The sequence below is a fragment of the Saccopteryx bilineata genome, chromosome 6 (genome assembly GCF_036850765.1).
Source record: "Saccopteryx bilineata isolate mSacBil1 chromosome 6, mSacBil1_pri_phased_curated, whole genome shotgun sequence".
NCBI classification, from domain to species: domain Eukaryota; kingdom Metazoa; phylum Chordata; class Mammalia; order Chiroptera; family Emballonuridae; genus Saccopteryx; species Saccopteryx bilineata.
Window position 1 is genome coordinate 52961702 of NC_089495.1, and position 18161 is coordinate 52979862.

The 18161-nt window shown below is 37.5% G+C and overlaps 1 protein-coding gene across 3 annotated transcripts in view; it reads right to left on the minus strand.

Moving 5' to 3' along the window:
• The window catches only part of HS6ST3 (heparan sulfate 6-O-sulfotransferase 3), a 925875-nt gene that overhangs the window by 381977 nt on the left and 525737 nt on the right, over positions 1 to 18161 (minus strand). The window lies entirely within an intron of this gene.

Below are 18161 nucleotides of genomic sequence, written 5' to 3' on the forward strand. Positions count from 1 at the left end.
GCTTCATTTTTTCATCTGCAAAATGAGGAAGCTGATACATTCTCGTTCTTACCTCTTAAGGGTATTTTGAGGAGTAATGGAAGAGTACTAATGTAAAAGCGCTTAAAGCTTTTGGAAGAAAAGTTCTCTGTTAATTCAGTTACTAGTATTCTCATTGCCAACTACAGAGTGGTTTCAAATCCTAAATCTAAAAGCTTTTTCAGACATCTATTATTCAAATCTTATTTTAAAAATCCTGCATTATTTAGCTCCTTATTAGAGATGGGTAAACTGAGACCTAAAATGAATAAGAAACTTTCTCAAGGTCACACAATGGCAGAGCAGGTAAAGAAATATTGATTCTGTGTGCAACATCCCACAGACACAGCAGCAAAATGAAACTCCAAACCATTAATATCAGAAAGAGATTGAGCCAGCAGCTTTTAAATTAAAAAAAAAATAGCCAATTAAAAGCACTAGTCCAGTAAATATCTTAGAGAAGCCCTTTATAGAAAGAGCATGCATAAACCATTTTTTCTATCATTTCCATAGTTATATTTCATGTGATATGTTTTTGAGCATAAACAAGAGAGATGTAGTTCTATGTGTATATTTGCTCTGTGCTTATAAAAGGGGTTTTAAAAGAGCACCCCAAATTTCTGTATTAAATAACTAGAAGTTTACTCATGTAAACCTATCTTGATTTGCAATGTATTTTTGGAAGAGATGAAGGCAAGTAAATATCTTCCTGCAAACGTATTTCTCTCAATTCATTTGAATCCATATGTTTTCAGAGTCCTTTGTGTATGTCTGTGTTCTCTGAGTAACAGAAAGGGCTGTAGGGGGATGTGTGACCGAACAGCATGCTTAAGCTGGACAGTCCCGTGGCAAACTGGAAAACACTCAGTTCTAGCCTGTGGAACATTCTAACTTACAGCTCAGGTTATACTTTGAGAATTCTAGGGACCATCTTCCCAACAGAGAGAGGTCCACCCAAAAGGATTCATTACTGGGAGGACTGTGGGGAGAGCAGTATGACAAAGGGGCTCACTTCTGCTACTGTAATGCCGGTGGCCGAGACCAGGCAGGTTCACAAAGGGCTCAGGCAGATAGTAGAGGAACTGTGGAGCCGGAAGGCAGTGGGCCATCCGCATTTATTAGATTATTGCAATGGCAAGCAGGCAAACAGGCAGGGAAAACCACTTCTCACGGCAGCAGGCAAACAGCAAAATGGTCCCTCGCAGTGGTGAGCAAGCAATCAGTGCCCAGGGAAAGCACCCATAGTCTTACATAGGCTATGCAACTGTCTCTGCCACATGCTCACGCACCGATAAGGCAAAGTGCAAGGAAGCAAGACTAACACAGCTGTTTTCCCTACAGTGACCTACCTGACGTTCTTATTAGCACTTTTTCATTTTCATGGAAGCCTGCCTCTTCATACTTTCTCATATGTTTTTGATGAATTTAAATTGCAGCCTTTCAATCTTTTGGGAATTCTCCCACATCATTACATGAAATGGACAGAGGCGATTACAAAGAAGTAAATTTTTTCCACAGTCAAGAGGTTTTAGCTGTTTTGGAAAACCATTTAGAAAATGTGGGACATTTTTCCATCACGTTGAATCAGCATTATTTATACCCTCCTGGGGAGGATGGCCCCAAACTTTGGCACTTGAGTGCATAATATAGTATTTTGGTCAGTTTACTCATTTGGGGCAATATTTTCAAAAGTGGCAGGCAAAGAAACTGGACTTTCAGTCATTTCTTATTTTGAATTTTATGTTTACATTTTGCAGCTTACATTTTATGTTTACATTTTACATTTTATGTTTTCACTTTGAAATTATAGCATTGTATTATTACTGTTGCAGAAGAATTATACAACAGAATTTTATACATTTCGCACATTTTTATAAGCTATGCTGAGACTACTGAACTTCTTTGACCTGGTGGTCTGACATCACATCTTCACAAGAAAGACATTGAAAGCAAAATTATATATATATGACTTTCATTTACTAAAGGAAAAAGGTCATATTTATTATGTTAGGCATATTGAGACTAGGTTGAAGCAATGGAGAGTGAATGTGCTCTGAATGTTACTGACTCACGTGTCTACCATTCCATCATTCTGCACCATAACCACTTTTCCTCTTTGTTCTCTCCGTTAACATTTTCTTTCTGTGCCTCCCTATTTCTGACTCTGTCTCTCTCTGTCACACAATGTCTCCTTTTCCTGTCTACATCTGAAGACTTGCTGAACTCGGCTAGCAACATTCATCACTAAGCCATTGCTAACACCTGTTCAGAATCTGCTTCAAATATCTGCAGTTTCCTAGACTCCCTGCAATCCATCAGCAAACACAGTCACCAGCCACCAGAGAAGCAAAATACTGTAGTAGTGACAAATGTGACAGTCGCAGTGTTTTAAGTCATGCTGCTGGGTTCAAATCTCACCTCTGTCACTTATCAGCTAGGTGACCATTGGGCAAGTGTAGGAAAAACATCTGTGTTAGGCTCGCTCGCTTGTACTTTGCGTGATTAGTGCATGAGCACATGGCAGAGCCACGCGTGTATAGTCTATGTAAGGCTATGGGTACTTTGAGTCAGGGCGGTGTTTGGAGGATTGAGGATGCTTGCCCACTACTGTGAGGGGACATTTTACTATTCATTTGCTTTCTACCAGGAGAAGCAGTTTCCCCCTGCCCATTTGCTCGTCCACCATTGCGAGATTCAAATAAACAGGAATGGCCCTATGCTTTCTGTCTCCACAGTTCCTCTACCATCTGCCCGAATCCAATGTGAGCCTGCATGGCCTCAGCCACCGGCATTATAGCAAGTCACTTAAGTTTGCCATGCCTTAGTTCATTTTTTTTTAAATATTTTATTTATTGATTTTTTGAGAGAGAGGAGAGAGGAGGGAGAGAGAAAGAGAGAGAGAGAGAGAGAGAGAGAGAGAGAGAGGAGGGAGGGAGCAGGAAGCATCAACTCCCATATGTGCCTTGACCAGGCAAGCCCAAGGTTTCGAACCGGCAACTTCAGTGTTCCAGGTCAATGCTTTATCCCTCTGTGCCACCACAGGTCAGGCTTAATTTTTTGAAAAGGGGGAATAACAGTAGCAACTACTTTAATAACATCTTTGGAATCATCTCATGAATTCTAGATGTGAAGTATTTAGCACACGGCATGACACATAAGTGCTCAATACATGTGAACTACAATATTATTATTTGTCCAAATACTCTCTGCTCTAATACCCATTAAACCCATTAAAACTGGGTTTTTTGATGTTCCAGAGCCTCCCATGTTCACACACATGCTCTCCCCGAAAATGATCTCAATCCTACCAGGCTGGAATGTCCTCCCCACATTGCTACCCTTATGAATCCTACACTTCCTGTTAGGCTCACCTCCACCATGAGTTCTTTTGGGGACATATCAGGTCACAATGACTCCCTTTACTGCTTCTGTTCCATTTACACTCTTGTCACCTTTCATTGTTAACGAGATACTCTAATATATAATTCTCTAACTATTTTCTGTGTATTTATATTATCTTCATAGCTAAACACCAGCATAGGCACTGCCCCGACGGAGGTTTCATGGGGCAGATGCTAACAAATGGGAAGTTGTCAGCAGGTTTTGATTCACTCTTTGGGAACATCATAAGGGGTGGGAGGTATCTGTACATTTAATAAAATAAAAATGATGAAGTTTTCCACATTTTCTTTCTTTTCATTTCATTCAATCCTAGCATTTAGAAAAATGCTTACAAGGAAGGATTCCAATCATCCTACAGAATATACACAAAATGAAGCTCACTAAAAGCCCATTTAAGATTGTTGGGAAAACAGCTGTGTTAGTCTTGCTCGCTTGCACTTTGCATGATTACTGCGTGAGCACATGGCAGAATCACGTGTGTATAGTCTATGTAAGGCTATGGGTGCTTACCCTCAGGGTGGGTTGTGGATTGCCTGCCCACTTCAGTGAGGAGCCGTTTGGCTATTTGCAAGTCACTATTCAACAGGAATGGGCCAACACTTTCTGGTTCCACAGTTTCTTTACCATCTTCTTGAATCCAGTGTAAACCTGCCTGGCCTTGGCCACTGGCATTACAAAGATAAAAACCTCTTTTATGAAAAATGTAGATAGTAGATAGATTTATATAGTTATGTGCTTTAGTGACTTAGTTAACAATCCAGTTGTAGCCAACTGACCTAATTAGGTATTCTACTCCAGGGATGGTAGCTTATACCAACCAGTACAACCATCTTACAAAGGAGTCTCTGTTATCCATGCCTCAGTCAACACCAGAGGCTTTGCTAATTAGTATAATGAACATCAGAATGGCTTTTCACTGGTGAAATTCATGCTTTGTCCATCCACACTAAGGACATTAGAATTCTACGGTTCTCATTGATGTTCAATATATGTAGCTTGGCTAAGATATTTTAGCCAGAGTCTCATCCTTGAATAAACAAGGCATAAGAACTACTGAGGCCTATAACCTGCACCAACATGGCCAGTGTCTTTTCCTGTTTCCAGACAACCTCAGTTGTAATAAGCTACCTACAAAAATGACTACAGAATCTTTACTTTGGAATGTCATATAGTTCATGCCAGTGACTTTCTGGCAAGGTCACAGTTGTAGCCCCTGAAGGAATTGGAGAACTGGGACTTCAAATTCACAGAGCAAGCTGCATCTCTGCTTTGTCCCTGCTTACTAAGAGCTTCTTTAAATAATCACTGTAGAAATGTTCATTTTTGAGAAAATGTCAGGAGGGACCCAGTATTTTGAACCACTTCTCTTAATATGTTGACATTTTAGAGTGTCTAAAATTGCTAAATGAATGAAAAGAATGTGATACAAATGAGCACACACATGGACAAAGCAGGAGATTCAGGCTCTTTACTAACCAGAAAGCTGTGGGGGAAAAAACCAATCAGCTAATATTTACTTAGCACCTGCTAGGTATCCCAAATTGTGAAACTACAAGATACCAGAAATTGGCATTTCAGTATCACCTGAAATAAATCTCCAGTCTGGTCAGGCACAGTCTACACAGTGAGGTTAGGGTACCTGAGGGTTGCTAGAACATTGCCATTTATTATTTCAGCTTTTCTTGAGGGGGAAAAGTTAGATATCTGTCATACAGAACCTTAACAGTCATGATCTATGGTCCAACTATTTGGTTATAGCTCTAGAGAGAGAAGAAAAATGTAGAGCACATTTAAGTAAGAGTATAAGCAGTAACATGGCCTGTCTAATTTTCCTTGAAATTTTTCTTCATCCAACATTACAATATTATGCTAGATTATAAAACTTTTGTAGTATGTATGTGTCAAAGGCCAAGTTCACAAACTGGTTAAAGTTCTAATCAGTTGAATGTTCAACTGAATTGATTTGATGCTTTAGAGGATTTTACGTTCCTACATTCATCAGGATTTCTTAGCATATTGAAAGTGAAATTGATAAATTAGAAAAAAATGAATAATGTATAATGTGTTATTCTTGTATGTGTTGGGAAAAGGCAGCAGATAAGGTGAATGAAAAGAACCCAAGGTTTCTGGCAGAACTTAGTTCATATGGGCTCATGGAGCACTTACAATGGGCCAGGCTTTGTTCTAAATGCTTTGAGTACATTTATACACAAAGGCCTTATGCAGTAAGTCATTAGCATTAGCCCATGTACAGAGTACATGGTCAGGAAACAGAGTACAGGTCAGTTACATAATGTGCCCAAGGACAGCAGCTATAAGTGATAGTATGTGGAATTTGAACCCAGAGACAATTTGGCCCCAGAATTCATTCTCTTAACTTCAGCATCCTCTCAGAATACATAATGAAGGTTAACAAAAACAGGTGTCTACATCTTTTCACATATTTGTTGGCCATTTTTATATCTTCTTGGAAAAAGTATCTGTGCAGGTCCTCTGCCCATTTTATAATTGGCTTGTTTGGTGTTGCATTGTGTGAGTTCTTTATGTTTTTTGGATATTAACCCTTTGTTGGAGCTGCTGTTTGCAAATATCACCTCCCATTCAGTTGACTGCCTTTTTGTTTTTTTGGGGGGGTTTGTTGTTGTTGTTTTGCATTTTTTATTTTATTTATCTAGACAATTAAATTTAACATTTGTCAACCAGAGTACATTGATTTAGAGAAAACATTAGCTATCAGGTAAATGCAAATCAAAATTATAATGAGAAACCACATAACACCTGTGAAAATGGCTATTATCAACAAGACAAGTAATAATAAGTGTTGGAGAGGGTTTGGAGAAAAAAAAAAACCCTCATTCATTGCTGGTGGGAATGTATACTGGTATAGCCACTATGGAAAACAATATGGCACTTTCTCAAAAAATTAAGACTAGACTTACGATATGACCCAGCAATCCCTATTCTGGGTATCCACTCCCAAAACTCGAAAACATTGGTATGTAAAGACACATGCACCCCCATGTTTATTGCAGCATTGTTCACAGTGGCCAAGACACAGAAACAACCAAAGTGTCTCTTAATAGAGAACTGGATAAAGAAGATGTGGTACATACATACTATGGAATATTACTCAGTCATAAAAGAAAGGATGACAGAGTAACATTTACAACAACATGGGTGGACCTTAAGAACATTATACTGAGTGAAATAAGTAAATCAGAAAGAGCTAAGAACTATATGATATCACACACAGGTGGGATATAAAACTGAGACTCAGAGACACAGATAAAAGTGAAATGATAACCAGAGGGAGGAAAATATAGGGAAGGGAGACATGGGGTTGGGGGAGGAAAGGGTGTAAAAAGGGACAAATATAAGGTGACAGAAAATGATTTGACTTTGGGTGATGGGTATACAACATAATCAACAGTTCAAATGCTATAGAAATGTTTACCTGAAACCTATGTACTCTTATTGATTAATGTCATCATGTTAAAGTTAATTTTCTAAATAAAATGAAAACACACACACACACAAAAAGGTGTCTACAGCAGTAAACACTCAATACATTTTACTCTACGCTCGCTCAGTCAGAAAACAATTTTATGTTCTCTGTGTACTCAAAGTATAGACACCCTTCTGTTTAGCAAACAGACCATTAGGTTCTAATCAGCAGCATAGGCACAATATACTAATGACCTCATTAACCATGGGCATCAGAACTTGATAGATATGGGTTGTGACATCTCTCTCTCTCTCTCTCTTTCTCTTACTCTCTCTCTCTCTCCCTTTCTCATCACCCCCAAAAGACATTCTGTAGTCAAAAGATACGTGGGCTCTATGTTTTTTCTATCTCTATCTCCTTCCACAATTCCTTCCACTCAGACTTTCACTCTACCAAATAAAAATAGATATTGCCTTGACATGTCATAAGCTATAATGCATTTCACAGCTGGGGAAGCCTATAATTGGTAAGAGCATTTAAATTACATGGCCACAAAACTCTTCATTGCATGCCAACTACAGTTATGTCTTGTGGCTCTAATATTATTGGACTGTTGTATTTTAATAGATTTTATATTGATCTGGTAGAGAATCATTAGATCTATGAATAGAAACTCTCTCTAGAAAACATACAATCCTGAGTGTTAATCCATTATATATGAGGCTTTTCATGCCATTTCCAGGTAGACCCCTTGGTGTGTTATAATGGCACTTATCCTAAGCAGTGGCTGTCACCGAGGCTGTCACCTAGGACCTGTGGTTGGTCAAAATAATTTATCCTGAAATCAGCATCCTCTCTCATCTGGATTACTGTAATAGCCTCTACCTTTGACCATCCTCCCAGTTCTACTCCCAACACAGCAGACAGAGTGATACTTTTAAAGCACAGGTTATTTTGCTCATAGAAACATACCCAAGAAAACTAAAAGCATATATCCATATAAAAACCTGTACATGAATGTTCATCGCAGCATTATTTGTAATAGCCAAACAGTCCAAATGTCCACCAACTGATAAATGTATAAGCAAACTACGGTATTTTCATACAATGAAATATTATTTGGCAATAAAAAGGAATGAAGTACCAATACATGTTGCAACATAGATGAACCTTAAAAACCTACAACATGGATGCTAAATGAAAAAAGCCAGTAACAAAAGACCACATGTTGAGTGATTCCATTCACATGGCACAGCCAGAACAGGCCCATCTATATAGACACCCAACACCAAAAGACACAACATGAAGCAAGAAATGTTCAATCCAGTTCAGCACAGACCAGATTTTCATTTTGTCTGGCATCTTACCTGGGATGGTTAGAAAACCTGCTGAGGGGTGTGGGAGCAGGCATGTCTGTCTGCATAACCTCTCTGTGAGGCTCATCTATCAGAAGTAGTCTTGAGTAGTCAGATCTCTTACTTGGCAAATAGCCAAATGGAAAGAAGACCCAGAATGGCACATCGGCCACATTTAATTGACCAAAGCCACTCAGGCCAGCCTGCCCATTCAAGGAGAGGAACTATAGACACCCCTTCTTGGAGGAGAAAGCAGTGTGTGCACATAAAAAAAAAAGAGTTGATGTTGGTCATCTTTGGAAACAAGGTCCCAGAGCTTTACGGAGTAATTTATAGGAACACCAGGCATGCTCTTTCCATAGTCCTCACTTCATTCTCAGGCAGAATGAAGTCTGCCCCAAATCAAATACAAAATGAAAAACAGGAATAAAATGTGTTCACTGGAATCCGGGGTAGAACATTTAGGAACAGAATAAAAAGGATTTTAGGTGTAACTGGATTGGAGCACAACCCTGCCCTTGGAACTTCCTTTTCTATGGTGAGTGCTCTCTTTGGCTCATTGCCCTTTCTTCTCACCCTCTTCATAGCCCAAATAGCAAATTAGTCCTGGGATCAGTTTCTACTTCTGAGTCCTTCTACCTCTGCATGCTGCCCCTGGGTGGCCCAGTTAACCAAGACGGCTCAGCCAATGGCATTCTACTTGGAGCAGGGTGCTCCCTCCAGCCTTGTGTCTAGGCGGCATGCTGAAGCAGTGAGAGAAACTACTTCCCTGTTCACAAGAGTAGCCAGTATTTGAGAATAAGTCTAAATATTGATGAGTTAAAAGAAAAGACACATGCTTTGAAATGTATGTATATTTTTACAAATCAATTATGAGAGGTGTGCAAAGGGATGTATTCAAGAATATGAAAATTAATGTCTTGGCCACACATTTGCACAGGTACCAACTTCTGGCTCAATGAAGTCCTATCAGTTACCCTCCTCTTCCCCAGGCTGGAATGATATTAGTGTCTTTATTAAGTGATACTTTAAGTAAAGAGGCAATATACTCTTTTTATTAAACTCTTAATAATTTCAGATTGAACAGGAGTAAAGAAATCACTAAGAGAATCCATCAACAAAACAAAAACAATCCGCTTATGCTGTGGCATTATCCTCATCAACTCTTTCCACCTAAGATGGAAAACCACAAGCTCTCAGTGTTCAAGGTACTGTTAAAATTCTAAGGAAGGAATAGTAAAATAAAGGTGTTTTCTCTTAATGAAGTGTATTATAAAATATTGGCAATAAGGAAATTGCTAACTAATCTAAATTAATTAATTAAAAACAAAATAGGAGAAATACTATATATTTCTTACAAGTGCAACAGCTCTCAAAACAAAAATTATCTTCTGGATTTCTACAGAAAAAGCCTGAAAACATTTGTATGCAAAGACACATGCACCCCATGTTCATCGCAGCATTATTCATAGTGGCCAAGACATGGAAACAACCAAAGTCTTTCTCAACAGAGGATAGGATAAAAATGATGTGGTATATATATATACAATGTGGTTCATATATAAATGAAATACTATTCAGTCATGAATGACATAGTGCCATTTATGACAATATGGATAGACCTTGAGAATATTGTACTAAGCAAAATAAGTAAATCAGAAAAAGCTAAGCACTATATGATTTCATTCATCTGTGAAATATAAAACTGAAACTCACAGAAATAGACAAAAGTGAAGTGGTTACTAGAGTAAAGGGAGCAAATGGGAGGGGAATAAGAGGGTCAAATATACAGTGATGGAAAGTGGTCTGACTTTGGTTGATGGGCACACAATGCAATGAATAGTTCACGTGCTATGGAAATGACAACTGAAATCTATGCGTTTCTATGGGCCAATGTTTTCTCATTAATTTCTTTTTTTTTTTTCATTCACACCATATTTATTGATTTTAGAAAGAGAGTGCAAGAGAAAGAGACAGGAACAATGATCTGTTGTGCCTTGACCAGAGTAAATTTAATTTCTATTAAAAAAAATTCTCATGACAGAGCATCCTCAATCTTAATGCCAACATTAAAAAAAAGGGGGGGTGCTCTCATTCCATTAACAAATTCTGCACTAATAAATTCTCGAATCTATTGAATAAGCACTGGGTGTTATAAATGAGATGTAGAAAAAAACATTAAAATCTCCCTTAAAGTGATTGTGGAAAAAGACAATATCATATCAGTCAGGAGTGGTAAAAAGACACAAACCCAGAATGAGAAGGAAAGCAGCAGAGCAGCATGGGGAGGGGGAGGCAGGAGGGAGGACAGGAGGAATGGGAAGTGAAGGGTAGAGTGAAATAACCAGACCCACCACTGGATGCAATCAAACTCTACTTATCTTTAGGGCAAAAATACTCCCAATCATTCTTTATGGTGCTATACACTTTAAGTATTTATCAAAGAGAGGTCTCAAAGAAAGTCTCCCAACAATACTAGTTACACTGAAGCATAGATTATTATTGGAACCAGTAGCAATATAAAGGTTATCCTATTACCTCTATGTTAATTACCTCTATGTTAACCCCATACTAATGGGTTTCCCTGGTGTGTGTGCTGAGGCATGTGCCCAAAACAAAAGCACTCTGTCTCTTCTTCTTACCCCTTCTTTGGATGTGTGTATGAGTTTTTGATGATTCTAAAGCTGAAGGTTGAAGGTGCAAAATTTTCAGTGGAACTTAATAAAATTGCTAATTCCTAGACCCTACCTACCTTTAGAGAGTGTGCTATAGTAAATACATAGCAATTCCAGATATTTCTAATTGTAATAGGCTCCACAACTTATTCTGATACATCACAGATCATGAGAATCATTGGCACAGTGAAAAGATTTAAACAGAGAATAAGGACAGAAGGTTTGAATCCTGGCTTTGAACTAATAAAGGTTTCTAAGCAATGACCATGAGATCTTAGATAAGTCACACAGCCATTGTGAAATATTATAACAGTATTTACTCTGTATATTTGTTTTAAAATGTGACATGTTAACATCCATACCTTAACAAGTCATATTTCTCATAACTTCCTATACTTGCCTCCATCCTTTCATCATTCTACCAATCCAATTTTCCGCATGTCATTTGAAGTTAAGGAGGCATGGCCATTAAAAAAAAAGAGAAAGTAACAATTTACTCTTTTCTCATATCTTTTTGGCAAAACAAAACCACAACACATTTAATATTTTGGTATTGAGGAAACATAATTCAGTTCATAAGTTAGAATATTAACTTTTTCCCCAGCATTATAAAGGTCAAGAGAATGACATTCATTTATTTACTGGTAAGTGTCAATACCGCTCTGAAGAAAATTTACTCCACACTGCCTATGCCTCACACTGACAGAATGATGATTTCAATCTTGAGAGTGATTGTGAAGAATAAATGCAATAATGAATAACTTTAAACCCTGTAAAACATCCTAAAAATTATTATCATTATTAAATATGTGTACATAAAGCAAATTGCTTTATTTTTATAGAGAGAGGGAGGTGTCAGAGAATTACTTTGAAATCCAGGACCCCAAAGGCAAGGGAAGTAAAGGCAAAATAAATGAATGGGACTATATCAAACTAAAAAGCTTTTGCACAGCAAAAGAAACTGACCACAAAACAAATAGGTAGCCAACCAAATGGGAGATGATATTTGCAAACAACAGCTCCAATAAGGGGTTAATACCCAAAATATTTAAAGAACTCACAAAGCTCAGCAACAAACAAGCAAACAATTCAATTAAAAAATGGAGAGAGTTAACATGTAGAGTTTATTTGGGTTCTATTGTACTTTACCACAACATGAAGGATGTGGGGAAATGGAAAGATTGTTTAGTAAAGTTCTTCAGATGCTGTAGCTTTCAGACACCCCTCCTTTGCCCTCCTGAGCAGTCCTCACTGCCACTATCAGAATAATTAAATATTTTTAGTTGACAAAAAAAAATGGGGAGAGGACCTGAAAAGACACTTCTCCCAAGAGGACATACAGATGGCCAACAGGTATATTAAAAGATGCTCATCTTCACTAGCTATTCTAGAATTGCAAATAAAAACTATAATGAGATACCACCTCTCACCATTAGATTGGCTATTACCAATAAGACAGGTAATACAAGTGTTGGAGAGGCTGTGGAGAAAAAGAAATCTTCATTCACTGCTGGTTGGAATACAAATTAGTACAACTACTATGGAAAAAAGTATGGCGGTTCCTCAAAAAGTTAAGAATATTATTACCTATGACCCAGTAATCCCTCTACTTGGTATATACCCCCAAAGCTCAAAAGCATTTGTACGTAAAGAAACACACACCTACATGTTCATCACAGCATTATTCACAGTGCCCAAGACATGAAAACAACTAAAGTATCCCTCAATAGAGGGCTGGATAAAAAAGAAGTGGTACATATATACAATGGAATACTACTCAGCCATAAGAAATGATGACATAGTGACATTTTATAACAACATAGATGGATCTTGAGAACATTATATTGAATGAAATAAGTAAATCAGAAAAAGCTAAGAACTGTATGATTTTATACAGAGGTGTGATTTAAAACTGAGACTCGCTCTCGGTTCCTGTGATTAGCATTAGAAAGCAGAGCAGAGAAAGGCCACGTGGAGGAGGCTAGAAGCAGCAGCCAAGATGGTGGAGTGCTGAGGGAGAAGCCAGTTTGTGCAAGGAGAAGAAAGGAGATGGGGAACAGAGGTGAATAAGTCTGGTGAGCTAGAAACCTTTGATTCTAGGAAACTCGGATAAGTCAGTAGCTTTGTGAGCACTGAATGAGTGGGTGTTGGAGCCCAGTGTGTGTTTTTACTTGCCCACCGGGTGCAAGCTAGGATTAAAGATGATAGCCCATCAAAACAAACAAAATAATAATAAAAATGAGACTCATGGACATAGATAAAAGTGAAGTGGTTACGGGGTGGGGGGAGTGGATGTAGGGGAGGGAGGTGTATGAGGGGAGAGGGAAGGCTGTAAAGAGGGACAAATATAAGGTGACAGAAATTGATTTGACTTTGGGTGATGAGTATACAACATAATCAACAGTTCAAATGCTATAGAAATGTTTACCTGAAACCTATGTACTCTTGTGGACCAATGTCACCCTGTTAATGTTAATTTTGTAATTAAACTTTTAAAAGTAAAAAAAAAAAAAAATTAAAAAAGGTGAAGAGAGGTATACCAGAGTCATTAAAGAAATCTTCTTCAAAGTGATGAACTGTCTGGGAAATGGGTATAGTCCAATCTTTTGTGTTTTAAGATTAGAAAGAGAGAAGCTGCCCAACCTCTACATACAGGTCTTTGAGGCTTTAAGAAAATAGTGTATCTTGGAAAGCCATGACCTTGGGGAACCAAGTGAAGGCCATCATTCTGTGAGCACAGCTCTGGAAAATTGAAGTTGTTCTCACTTAAAAGTCAACATTAGCAGAATGCCCTTGGCTGGCATGGAGATGTGAATTAGCAGCATATGTCATAGCAGGGAGCAGGACTTTGTCAACAGCCACCCAACTTGGCAGCCACAAGTAAATAGTACTAGCAAACTGAAGAAGATTCAATCTCTGCTCTCTTATAATGGAAATTGAATGACCTTTCAGCCCCCATTTGAAGTGGATAATCCCTCAAGTTTCACAGAAATTTTAAAGGGGGGAGGATTCCCCCAAAGGGAAGCTATTGTACTTTCGTACTGTACTATACTATAAGGAGACTCAAGTAGATTTTAATTTGTATTTTAAAGTCATGGAGGAGTTCACATATGCACACATTTATGTATTAGGGTCTCAGTAAAAGCCATTATTCAAAGAAATAAAATCTCCCTGTTAGAAATAGTAAGATATCTTGGGACTGACTATCTATCTGTAGACATTAGGACTAAAATTCTACAAGGAAAAAGAGAGATATAGCATGTCCCAAAAGGCAAAATACTCAGCTTACTAAGGAGAAATTGAAGTCTATGCACCCTAACATAGGGTTAGGTCAGGAAAAGGGAGGAAGATGTACCTATGACACAGAGTAGTATCACAGAAGAGCCCTAAGCCCAGCCTCTCAACAACTGTTCCTTGAGAGAACAAGTTTAAAATAAAATGAGATAATAAGCTCTCTAAGGTTGGCTGAAGAAACTGAGGTTCTATCCAGTCACTATAGAGAGAATGTTACTGCCTGGATAATGTGAGGACTCAGCAGCACAAGCAGACAGAATGAACCAAGTCCCTAGAGAATGTGGTCTAACCGACAAAATGGCGGCATCTGTGAAACAGGAGTTAGATGTAGTGGCAGTACCAGGCAGAACAACAACAAAACAACCTGACCTACCACAATCCACAGGTGAGAGAGGAAAATAGAAAACACAAGAGTTCATATAAATAAACCTTTGAGAAGTATAAACGTAGGGGCCCCCATAGTCATTAAGGAAGACAGAATTAGAACTCCAATAATAAAATTTGGGTTGAAACTAGATCTACCCACTTCATTATTAAACAAGACTTCAATTTTTCTGTTGACATAGACTAAGAAAATAAGAGTTTAATAATGCCTCTGTCATACCTGGAAGAAAAAAATCTTCTGGTGATGATGATGTCCACTGAGCTACAGTGAAGATTAACATAAATGACCCAACATACAGTAGCCTTCATTCCCAAGTCCATACCTTCACAATACTACATAGCCAGGCTGACACAGGTAAATATTTGCTAAATGTGACTAAATTTACTAAAAAACAGCTATCAAGCCTCTGTGGAGCACATGCTAACATGGGAAGCAGAAGAGCGGTACCAGAATGTCCAGTTGCAGTGAGCAGAGAGGGGTGAGATTTCCAGTGTTGGACAAAAACATATATAAAAGATTTGCAATTCAGTTTAACTCAATTGATTTTTATGTGCCAGATACAATTACTAGGTACCAAGCACTTCTAAAGAAGGCACAGACAAGGAAGAAAGACAAGGTAAGAATATAACTTTGGTGAATATTGAATGCTTTATTCAATTACTGAGTAGAAGTTAGAATGAGGGATAGCTCTAAGAAAATGCAAGATGTGTATTTGTTTATATTGATTACCTGGGTAAGAAAAATAGAGGGGAGGTGCCATGGGAAGGATTTATTAATAAACATTAACTATGATTCATGTTATATTATGAATGAATTCATTGGAGACAATAAGCAAGTGATAAAAAAAAAAGTGACACAGGAGATACTTGAGATACACCTATGAGCAAGGCTGTCTGGGGCTGAGAGAGCTGGAAAGAGCACAAAATGAGCATAGGCATCATGACCATAATCTCTCTGAAGGGTTTATTCAGCAACACTCTGAGGCTGGACAAGCTTATGTGTACACGGGTTGACTAGTAGGAAATATTGCTCACAGCTAAGGTATAACTTATCACCAGAACTGCCCCAGTGAGGCCCACATGCCTTTTAGCGTGAAGCTGGAATATAAGCAGGTGGTGGCAGATAATTCATTAATAACAAATGTCACAGTTAAGAGCATATAACTGGGAAACCCCACATTCATTTTCATGCTTTTCTCCCTCACAGCCATATATCTGGAGTGTTCTGGGCATTTTATACACATTAATACTATCATTATAAAGTTATTAATAACCCTGTAATAGGACTATCCCCTTTCTCCCTTTGAAAGTAAAGTGTCTCTCCACTTTTCCCATTTTCTTATTAATAATAGTCTGAGTGTGTCCTTGAGATCTCCCAACCTGCCACAGAACCCTGAAACATTAACTACAGGAAGAAATACCAGAGAGTAAGCATGTAGCTTTGGGAACAACTTTCAGCATTAGTCACAATTATTCTTTTAGCTTTTCAAAATGTGTTCAGTTAGCAAAAAATAATAGGATAATTCCCTCAAATAAATGGACTCTCCTTTGAACTTAACAGCTATGAAATATAATAATATTTGGATTAGCATGGGTCTTCTTCAGAACTAGTCCAAGAAGGTAAATTATGTTAAGAATTTAGTCCCCTTATATTATATTATTATATTATTATATCATTATATTTATTATATTATTATAGTCCCCCAGACTGAAAGTCAAGAAAATCATTATGGTTAAGAATCCAGAATGCTCAGAGTCACAGGCCACACACTCATGTCCTAAATACACAATAGCAGTAAGGGTCCTTGTTGTGTTTCATCATAGATGGCTTCTCCAGGCTGTCCAGATGTCATTCAATATTGATTGCTAGAACAACAAATAACACTGTATGCTCCAATATTTGGAGCAACATAGCCTGGCTGTGTTAATACAATAATAGAAACAGAGCATGGGGTTATCTACAAGTCTGTTTATGACCCAGCAAATGCTGTGAAAAGACCTATATTTAATAGATTGCCACTCTAGATATTCTGGGGAGTTCTATTTATAGACCAGAGAAAACAGATGAGCCAATAAAGTATGCCTCTCAAGTGACATCATAGCCATGAAATGCAATTGTTTGGTACTTAAAAAGACAATCTGTAACCATGTCATTTAAATATCCTCAGCATTTTCAGCACTGTAATAACATGCATAAATATTTTAAATGCATTCTTACTCCAGTTGATGCAAAATAGTTATCTCATAAGTCTTTCAGCATTGTAAAACTGTTTAGATTTTAGTCATTTTAATGCCCTTACAATTCTGCCCTGCACATTTATTTTTATTTGTAATCTTTAAAATACATTGAAAATATTTGTTAATGATTGGACTCCTTGCAACAATTCTGACTTCAGTCCATTCTCTGAGGTTTAGATCAGTATGTTCCCGTTTCACTCTCTTCTTTTGGAGTCGCCATGAAAACATATGTCAGAAGCTCTTATTCTGTTATACTGCATAAACAGGTAACAGTTCTAGAATTAAGATGCTGGGTCTAAACTAATTATGGTTGTTTTCCTATTGAATTAAGCTTAGCTGCTGCTAAATTCAAATATGTTTGAAAGAATCGAACTCATAAACTGGTACCATTGATTATAATTATTGCCCTAGATAACTTGAAAGATCTAATCTTCAGAAATTTAATATACAAGGCTGGGCAAAAGTAGGTTGACAATTGTAATACAAATAACACAATAATTAATAAATAATAATACAAGAATAAATTCTGTGTTTTGCATATTCACAACTATAAAACTCCTTTTTTCCCATCCCTGTATTTTCCCTCTATGAGGCTATTTAATACCTCTCTGGGTGTCTCTAATACACAAAGGAAGGTTCAGAGCTAAGTATGAGAGGTAAGGCTAAGTGGAAATAATTTGCTCTACGTAAGAAAATAGAGTGCAATTTTTTCTTATACATAAGAAGAAAGAAGCAGAAGTGAGAAGACAGAAAAATGATAGGCAGAGTTATATGGATAAAGACCTATTAAGAATCCTATCATCTGCTATGCTATGAGGTAAATGTATGCTTTTCCCCAAATCAACAAACTCTGCTCCAAACATATAGGAAGTATAGGATTATATGTGTGTGTGCATGCCTGTGTAGAGAAGTTAACACCAGTGCCTGGTACTAGGAAACTCTTAAAGAACGTTAGCTCTTTTTATGGTTCACATTAATATCATTTACCATTTACAATGTCACCTAAAGATAGAGACTCACAAAATTACAACACAGGGAAACAGTGCTATTAAAATGATAGGTTTCTTTTAGAAAACATGGGGAAATATTGAAAAAAAAATTCACCAGGAACTACAATGTGCTAGCTACCGTAACTAAGAACAGAATTTAATTCTAAGTCTCATTGTTGGTAATCAAAACTAGAAACACATTGTCTTTGTTTTGGCTTTTAACTAATTTGAGAAAAATATATGTTTGTATACACAGAAAAGAAAATCCTGGCACAAAAATCTCCTAAGTTTATTGCGTATCATGATGAATTAAGAACCATCTAGTAACATGAAGAGCTATTTACTAACTGTATTTTGTTCT